At 33.4% G+C, this 10,229-nt stretch overlaps 1 pseudogene; it reads left to right on the top strand.

The window, feature by feature from the left end:
- The first annotated feature begins 2,432 nt into the window (after positions 1-2,432).
- Positions 2,433-9,925, top strand: LOC130725364 (xyloglucan O-acetyltransferase 1-like; annotated as a pseudogene).
- Positions 9,926-10,229: the final 304 nt, after the last annotated feature.

The following is a 10,229-nucleotide window of genomic DNA, read 5'->3' as shown; positions in this document are numbered from 1 at the left end:
TTGTAAAACGTTGTAGTTGCAGTGTAAGAGTAATAATCAACCTACTTGAAGGATTGAAGTTCTATCTCATAAATAGGATTGTGAAGCAAAGAGATGTGGTTTTAATGTTAAACTAAAAAAGAAAATCCATGTCAATTAATGAAAGGGCCTCCGTTTGGTCAACTAACAGAGCTTAACAGAAGGGGTTGGATCGCACGTTTTTGAAACGTTGGGGTGCCTGACCGCTACGTTTAAACACGGGGGGCCCCGATCGCTCATTTCTGAAACATCAGGGGCCCAAAGTGGAATTAAGCCTATTTTTTTTAATTAAAATTTAATGTGTAAACTTACGTGGTATGCTGTGATTGGTTGTTAGTGTAAAACTATTTTACACGGATAGTGCATATTCATTAAACTCTAAAAATATATAGTAAAAATAACTTTTATATTTATAACTAATTGAAAAAAAAATCAAATTCTTATATGTTAAAATTAAATTATTAATTTTAATTACTAATCATAAGTTGATGAATTTTAAAAATTAACCAATAAAACTTATTACTACATTTTACGTATAAATAACAAATTAAATACTAAAGTTAGATATCATGTTAATAAGCTATATATATATATATATATATATATATATATATATATAACATAATATTTGACTTGAGTTCTACATTACTGGCAAGATAAATTAATTTTTATTTTCATTTCAATTAATTATCAACCTAAGGTTGAAAAAAAAAAAGATAAAATACCACAAAATAATATCTTTTAAATATAATAAACATGTTAGATATTGAAATTAGTCAATGGTTGAATGATTTTTGAAAATATATATTTCGAAATTTACTTTTAAATATGAAATGATTTTGTATGTTGTTTAAATTAACTATAATGTAGTTGCGTGTTATTTTAAAAATAATTTTAAATTTATTTGTGATTTGTCTTAATAATGATAATAATAAATTATTGATGAATATTTTATGTTATTAACTTTATTAACTATTAATTTTTAACTTTTCAGTTTCTTATAAAAAAATTTATTAAGTAGTTTTTAACATAGTTAGAATATTAACTATCAATCAAAAATTGAGGGAAAAATTAATAAATATATTTATATGTAAAAAATATTAATAATTTAAATTAAATAATAGTCTAGATCAAAATTTATTAATGAACACTCTAGAAAAATATTTTAAAAATTAAATAAATGTCTCTATAAAATATTTACTATTAAATGTATCGCATGCGTGTATTATTTGAAGAAAATACTTTCAAATGTGTTTTTTGACCTATTATATAGAAGTAAAAATATTTTCTCAAGTTTTCTTATGTTATTAATAATGTTTTCCTTTTCAATTTTTTTAGGGTTATTGGTCAAATTAATCCTTGAGTTTGTAAGCGAGTTTGATTTTAGTTACTATGAGGATAAATGAAGTTTAGTGGCAGTCAAAAACTGTCAGTGATTGTAAAAATGACTGCCATTAAACGTAATTTTTTTCAGATGAACTAAAATTAAACTCGCTTACAAACTCAACGACTAATTTGATCATTAACCCAAAAATTTATTAAATTACAGTAATATCATTTATTTACATAAAGAGAACTCTAATACGAGGAATTTAATGCATAGAAAAACTCTAATACTCTCTATTTAGAAGTCTAAACACAATAAATTTTTCTATTAAATTTATATTGAAGAAATATTTTAATATTTATTTTTAGATAATTACTCTATAGTAAAGTAAATTTCATATAATATTAAAAAATATTATAAATAAACCCGTGCGTTGCACGGGTATAATATCTAGTATACAGTATTTACACATCTTTCATACTATTAAAAACTCTCAAACCCCGAAACCCCACCTCAACCATTAGTGGAGAATCATTATTGAAATGGGGGATATTCATCATCATCGCTACCCTTTTTTTTGTTACAAATGGAAATAGAAAAAAGAAAACAAACTACACTAGAGCATCCTACAAAGAAGGGGAACCACCACGGATGGTGGAATCCTCCAAACCTTCTAGTCCCAGCCTTCACGAACAACGAGTTTCTTCAAAGCATCCGCGACCATGTTCCTTTCCCGCGAACATGACCAATAGTCACACTCCAATCTATGACGAGTAGCTTCCGGATTGCCAAAATTTCAACCCTATGCCAATTGTCCTGAACATCCCCACTGCCATTCAAGAGCTGCTGCACCTCCATACTATCAACATAACATGCCACCGATCGGAACCCCAACTCCCAGGCATGTGTGTGTGAGCCCTTTGCGGATTGCCATCACCTCAGCTTGCCATGCACTGCCGGCTTCCAGGAACGTTGCAAACTCAGATACCCAGCGCCCTAACTGGTTGCGAATTACACCACCGCCATCCATCCTATCATCACCGCAACGCCAACTACCATCAGTGTGCAGCACCACGCAATCATCTCCATGAATGGCCATCGTGCTCGGCTGCGTCGTTGGCGTCCCCCACCATTGGAACTCTTGCACTCGTTGAAGCACCACCCTGGATTGCCATGGAGCCTGGTCGAAGACAAAGCTGTTACGCCACTTCCGAAGGTTCCACGCGATGGCGCAAAACAACGCTGTCTCCTAAACCTGCAATTTGGAAAACAACCAATGTCTGAAGGGTGCTGCTACTGGAACCCTGGTGTCGCCGTCACAAACTGGCTCCAGACCCATACGGACCCCGGACAACGACGGAGGACATGTTCAGCATCCTCTACGGCAGCACCACATCGGATACACGCCGGCGACCCATCTAGATGACTCTGATATCGCTTCGCGTTCGAAGGGATTGCATCTTTGCCCACTAGCCACAGGAAAAATCTCACCTTCTCTGGCGCCTTGACTCTCCAAATCATCTTCCATAGTTGTGATTCATGGCCACCATCGTCACATAGCATATATTGTACGCAGTTGCGGTAGAGTAGCGTCCATCGCTAGATTCTTTCCATAGGATTTTGTCCTCCCCCATTGGTGTCGCCGGGATTGCAACACCTCTTATCTCCTCCTTTATCTCTTTAGAGAGCATAGTATATAGACCATCAAAATCCCATCATCTACCTATATCCGTGCAATTGGAGTAACATCATAGATCATAAATATTACATAGGTTATCAAGAATAAAATGTAAATTACTTATCATGCTTCAGAGTATTAATCCCTAAATATAATGAGAATTTCTTATACTTTCCTGGGTTTCTGTTGCTACAATCTTTTATATATGTGATAAATGAAAGTGTCTTTGCAGGTTAGTGAAGATTCTACATGTTGATAATACACATAATAGGATCATTGGAATGCCACCAAACACTGAGACAGGGAATATGGCATGATGCCATGATCAACTCATTCTTATTTTTCTTGTTTACATGTGAGTGCAATTAACACTATGATCAACTAAGGATTTAGAATTAGCCTCACTTCAGTCACTTGTGCAAAATTAAGCTCTATTGGTAATAGTTTATGTGATTTTGGGGTCTATGGTATTGCTTCCATGATCACTCTAATATTAGCAAATAGCAATTGAATATGTACGGTTCCCTATCTTGGTTATTCACACACTTATAATACTGATACTAGGTCTAGGTGGGTTTTTTTTTTTTAGGTAAGCAAAAATGGTATAAATAATGAAGTACAATGGGTACTTCAACCAATTACAAGGAAACAGTTAGCAGATTGCTAATTTGCAGTATACTACTTACACACAGCTCTTAAAAAGATAACATGCAAAATCAAAATAGAAAATTGGAAAGCTGCCATAGAATAGAGGGTACCAGTGTGTGCACTTTGGCAGCCCCTAACACACATCCTACAATCCACTCTGCCAATTCTGAACTAGCAATAGGTGGGTGACTTGGTCTGTCCAAAGTGAAATTTCAGTCTCATACAGCGAAACAAGTCGTATGTGTAACCGTGTCTATGACGAAAACAACAACAGAAAATACAGAGAACGAAAATGTGGAATTTTGATTGGAGCATACTCCTGTTTGGGCCTTGGGGCATTAGACATTAACTTTGGTGGAAATTCAAGCGCTTGAAACAATTTTGATTTGACAAAAAAAAGCAATTTTGATCAAAGCCACCAAATAAGGATTAAATTTATATTTCTAATTGAGAAGATTAGAGTTAAGGATATTTAGGTAATTCTAAAATAATCTAATTAAAATTTAATTGAAGAGATAATATATTTAAAATATCATTAATTGTGTTAAGTAAAATGGAGTGAAAAGTTCATATTGTTATTTAAGGAAGGGGAGAGTATGTTTGAAAATAAGACGGAAAGGATGTGTAAAATTGTATGTGTCATAGGAGGGGATTGTATTTTACTTTATCATTTTCTGAGTTAATTGTGAGAAGATAAAAATAAACCTCTCACACAAGGTGAAACGGTGTCATCACGTAACAAAGATAAATAAGGTAGATAGTTAAATGTGTGCACTATGATCCTTTTCTTTTTTGAAATGTGTAATTTTATTTTGAATACTTAATAATTACCGAGTATATTCTGTTGTACGTACTTCCAATTTTTGTTTTGTTAGCAATGAAATAGTTGTGTAATGTGTATGCAACAAGTAAAAAAGACAATATATCCAATGATCAATTCACCTGAATGCTTAAAAAAGTCTCTATCTCGTGAACAAAGTTTCGGGTTCTATATCCGGAACTTTTTTTAAAACTGATTAAGGTTCCGAATTATATATTCTGAAACCTAACTTTCAACTAAATATATTTGTGTTTCAGGTTCTAAAATCCGGAACCTAAATTCTATAAAGTTTCAGGTAATATATTTCGGAGGTTTTTATTACAATTCGCAGCGGTTTGAACCGGCACTATTCACACCGGTTTCTGTTTAGCGTTTTGGGGGAAATCGTCGTTGCAACCGCCATAATTCACTAATTACAATTTGCGGTGGTTTCAACTACCGTAAAATGTAGATTGTAATTTTTAAATGGCGGTTAGAACCGCTAACCGCCTTTATTTGTAGTTTGTATAAAACGACAGTTCAAACTGTTACAATTTCCCTTAATATTTTTTTTTTAAATTTTAACCGGTCAAACGATTTAAAATGTTCAAATCTTCTATATGAGTTAATTTCATCCAAACAATGCTCCGGGGGGAATGGAGAGATTTACAGGGTGAAGGGCTAGGATTCGGATTCTGATGAAGGTACTAATTTACTAATATTTAACAACTAACATTGGCCTATAAAAAAATCCAAAAAATGCTCAAGTTATCCTCAAACTGATCCATATGTTATTGTATAAATTGGTGTAGTGACTAATAGAAATATAGGCAAAACTTGAGTGAAATAAAACATTACGCAATATATTTAAGTTCTTCATGAGGCCAATTCTTACCGAGAAAGTCAACAAGTGAAACTATCGTTTATGATCTTCTAACACATTCACCACCTTAATACTACACAGTATAATTTAAAAAATAATAATTACGCAATATATTTAAGTTCTTCATAATATAATTGCTCTTTAATTTTACAAAGAATTTCTCCAAATATCAAAAGTTATTATACAAATTTGTTTACCAAGCTTCTTTTGCAACTTGGTTTCACCTTAACTCAATCCAACAACTATTAAGTTGTTCTCAGTTGTGAAAATTCACCACTTCACTCTTTAATTATACTTAGAGTTTTAGTACTTGAGTCATTTTCAAATTGATTATTGATCATATTTTATTATCAATGATATTAAACTCGTGACTGCATGTTGTTGGGTAAAATTGGCACACCCATTTGGCATTTTTTTTTAATAAAAGCTTACAAGGAAAGAAAAAAAAAACAAGAGTTAAGCCCGCATGAACAAAGTGTCCCATTTGGTCTTCCCTTAACAGCCGCACAACCCCAAGAACGAGAGTATCCCAGACCTGAAACTCAGACATAGTAGAGGCTCCATGCTTTGCTAAGTAATCAGCTACTTCCTGAAGGATATGCTGACAGCGAACTTGCCACTGTCTCCGAAGCAAGCCTTTTATTTGCCCAATAATTGACGCATACTGGTGAAAAACAGAATGGCTCTCCATGATCAACCCCAAGGCTACCATAGAATCAATGAATAAATCAACAAACATGTATCCACAGTCCCAGCACATCGTCAAACCACGAAGGTTGCCAGAAGTTCATTGAAATAGAACAAAATTAATTGCATGCCCGTCTAACATTGATTTTGTTATATTATAGGAATGCAACGTTTCATTTTTCGGAATGTGATCGAGATGTACTACGAGTTGTATTTTATGAGCTTTGTTTATCCATCAATCATGATAACTTTACACGCATCTTCACCACCATCATTCGTTTCCACCACTCATTCATTTTTCATTAAAAAATAAATTAATTGTATGAGATAAAGTTAAGTAAAATAAAATCTAAAAATGTAGTATTTACCTTAAATATAATCTAATGAATTACTTAGTGCAGATACCACACACAAAATTGTTAAAGGCACTACATAATTTACCAATTAAATATTATTTAATTATTAATGAAAAGTTAACATTGAATTGTTAGGTTAAATTGACACATGCTTCTAACATATTGGAATAGGAGAACACTAACAAATGCAAGCATATGGTATATTGAAATCGGAGAAAATTAATCGCATGCACAACAATAAAAAAAGGGGATTATATTAGGGAAAAAAATACCTTACCACTCGCATCTTCATCAACGTTTCATTTCCTTACTTATTCATAACACTCCTTTAAATTTTCACTTCAGATCACATGCATAACACACACAACCAAAAGTAATAAAATCCATTCCACTACCTCACTCCACAAAACGTCAAAAGTTATTAAAATAATACAAAAAAGCTTTACCAAACTTCTTTTGCAATTTGGTTTCACCTTAACTCAATCCAACAACTATTAATTTGTTCTCACATTGTGGAAAAAAATCAGTAATGATATATACACACCTCATTTTTAAAATACTTTATTTCCACCTCTTTTTGTTTCTATCTCTCTCCTCTTACCATCTATCACATCTCATATTTTCTCTCTCTTACTTTTCCTTTTCTTCTTATCTCTCTCATCATTTCACCTCTTCTACCTCAAAAGAGAGGTGTGTAAGTAACATTACTAAAAAAAAAATACCTTACCGCTTGCATCAAAATCAATGTTTCATTTCCTCCCACACTCTATCACACTTCTTTACATTTTTACTTCGCACATGCATAACCGACACACACAAGTAAAAAAATTCATTCCACACACACTATCACTCGCTCTCAGTTTTGCACACACACACATTGCCACCTGCCAACACAAACGCTAGACTCCTAGGCTACTCGAGTACCTACTTCTACGCTATAACCGTATGGAATAAAAGGAACCAACTAGGTAATTACACCAAATAGGAGGGGATTGTATTTTATTTTTTATCATTTTCTGAGTTAATTGTGAGAAGATAAAAATAAACCTCTCACACATGAAACGGTGTCATCACATAACAAAGATAAACAAGGTAGATAATTAAATGTGTGCACTATGATCCTTTTCTCTTTTGAAATGTGTAATTTTATTTTGAATACTTAATTACCCAGTATATTCTATTGTACGTACTTCCAATTTTTGTTTTGTTAGCAATGAAATAGTTGTGTAATGTGTATGCAACAAGTAAAAAAGACAATAGATCCAATGATCAATTCCCGTGAATGCTTAAAAAAGTCTCTATCTCGTGAACAAAGTTTCGGGTTCGATATCCGGAACTTTATTTAAAACTAAATAAGGTTCCGGATTATATATTCTGGAACCTAAATTTCATCTAAACATATTTATGTTTCAGGTTCTAAAATCCGGAACGCAAATTCTATAAAGTTTCGGGTAATAAATTTCGGAATACAAAACTAAAAAAAAAATTTGCAAATTACAGCGGTTTTTAATACATTTCGCGGCGGTTTGAACAGCACTATTCACCTCGGTTTCTGTTTACACCGTAATTCTATTTGACATTCATTATATACTAGCGTTTTGGGGAAATCGTCGTTGCGACCGCCATAATTCACTAATTACAATTTGCGGCAGTTTCAACTACCGTAAAATGCAGATTGTAATTTTCAAATGGCGTTTAGAAGTTAGAACCGGCTTTATTTGTAGTTTGTATAAAATGACAGTTCAAACTGTTATAATTTCCCTGAATATTGTTTTTTATTTGAAATTTTAACCGGTCAAACGATTTAAAATGTTTTACCAAGCTTCTTTTGCAACTTTGTTTCACCTTAACTCATTCCAACAACTATTAAGTTGTTCTCACATTGTGAAAATTCACCACTTCACTCTTCAATTATACACAGAGATTTTATACGTGAGTCATTTTCAAATTGATTAGTGATCATATTTTATTATCAATGATATTAAACTCGTGTCCGCATGTTGTTGGGTAAAATTGATACACGCATTGGGCATTTTTTTTTTATAATAAAAGCTTACAAGGAAAGAAAAAAAAAACAAGAGTTAAGCCCACATGGACAAAGTGTCCATTTGGTCTTCCCTTAACAGCCGCACAACCCCAAGAACGAGAGAATCCCAGACCTGAAACTCAGACATAGTAGAAGCTCCATACTTTGCTAAGTAATCAGCTACTTCTAGAAGGATATGCTGACAGTGAACTTGCCACTGTCTCTGAAGCAAGCCTTTTATTCGCCCATAATTGACGCATACTGGTGAAAAGTTACATAATTGCTACCCATGATCAACACCAAGGCTACCATAGAATCAACGAACAAATCAACAAACATGTATCCACAGTCCCAGCACGTCGCCAAACCATGAAGAATTGCAAGAAATTCATTGAAATAGAAGAAAATTAATTGCATGCACGTCTAACATTGATTTTGTTATATCGTAGTAATGCAACGTTTCATTTTTCGGAATGTGAGATGTACTGTGAGTTGTATTTTATGAGCTTTGTTTATCCATCAACCATGATCGTTTTACGCGCATATTCACCACCATCATTCGTTTCCACCACTCGTTCATTTTTCATTAAAAAATAAATTGTATGAGATAAAGTTAATTGACAAGTGAAGTAAAATCTAAAGATGTACTATTTACCTTAAAGAACATGATAATAATCTATTAAACTTCTTAATGCGGGTACCTCACCAAAAAAAATTAAAGGGACTACTTAATTTACCAATTAACTATTACTCCATGAAAAATTCCCATTACATTAACTAATAATTATGGCCCCCCTAGGAGGTGCAATCTTCCAAGGTTTGATCCTATCAATTTTCTCCAAGTCATTAAAAACAAGCACATATCTTTTGTTGGGGATTCTCTAGCTAGGAACCAGTTAGAGTCTCTTATTTGCATGTTATCCTCTGTTTCAACACCCAAACTTGACCTCTATAAAAGTATTGGTTGGTGGCACTTTCCTTCTCACAATGTAACATTGTCATCCTATTGGGCACCATTTCTTGTGCAAGGGGTTCAAAGACAATTAACCGGGCCCGGACCACGTCATAATACAATGCATTTGGATCAAGCTAATGAGAAATGGACTTTGGATATGGATAAAATGGATTTCATTGTGGTTGGATTTGGGCATTGGTTTGCTGACATTCCTTCACTTTACTACAAGGGTGATTCAATTTTGGGTTGCCAAAATTTTCTTGATCTTAATTGTACTGATATTGGGTTTTATGTCCCAATAAGAAAGGCTTTGAGGACTGCTCTTAATAGCATAATTGAGAGGAAAGCAACTAAAGGAAATGGATCGAGTTGGTGTCATTGTGAGAACATTCGCACCTGTTCATTTCGAAGGTGCTTGGGATAAAGGTGGCACTTGTTCAAATAATACACCTTATAAAAAAGGGGAGAAGAAACTTGAAGAAAACGATGTTGAGATTAGAAAGATTGGAATGGAAGAATTACAAAATGCAAAGCAAAAAGCCAAATAATTTGGAGGGTTTCGGTTTGAGGTACTAGATGTGACTGTATTAGCATCGATGAGACCAGATGTCCATCCCAGTGCTTATAGAAAGCCATTCCAATTTGCTAATTGGATTGAAAAGAATGTGCAGAATGATTACAGGGCCTATAAACACTTGGAATGAAATCTTTCTCAAGATGATGAAGCTAGAAGTGGGAGGAACAACTAACAAATGAGAATTTCCACTTTTTAAATTGATGTACTGAGAATTTAATTTCCACTTGACAAGACTTTTAATTATTAATGAAAAGTTAGTATTGAATTGTTAGGTT

This window comes from Lotus japonicus, chromosome 6 (genome assembly GCF_012489685.1).
Source record: "Lotus japonicus ecotype B-129 chromosome 6, LjGifu_v1.2".
In the NCBI taxonomy this organism is placed as follows: Eukaryota; Viridiplantae; Streptophyta; class Magnoliopsida; order Fabales; family Fabaceae; genus Lotus; species Lotus japonicus.
The sequence above is the reverse complement of the archived record's forward strand: the minus strand, read 5'-3'. Positions and strand labels throughout refer to the sequence as shown.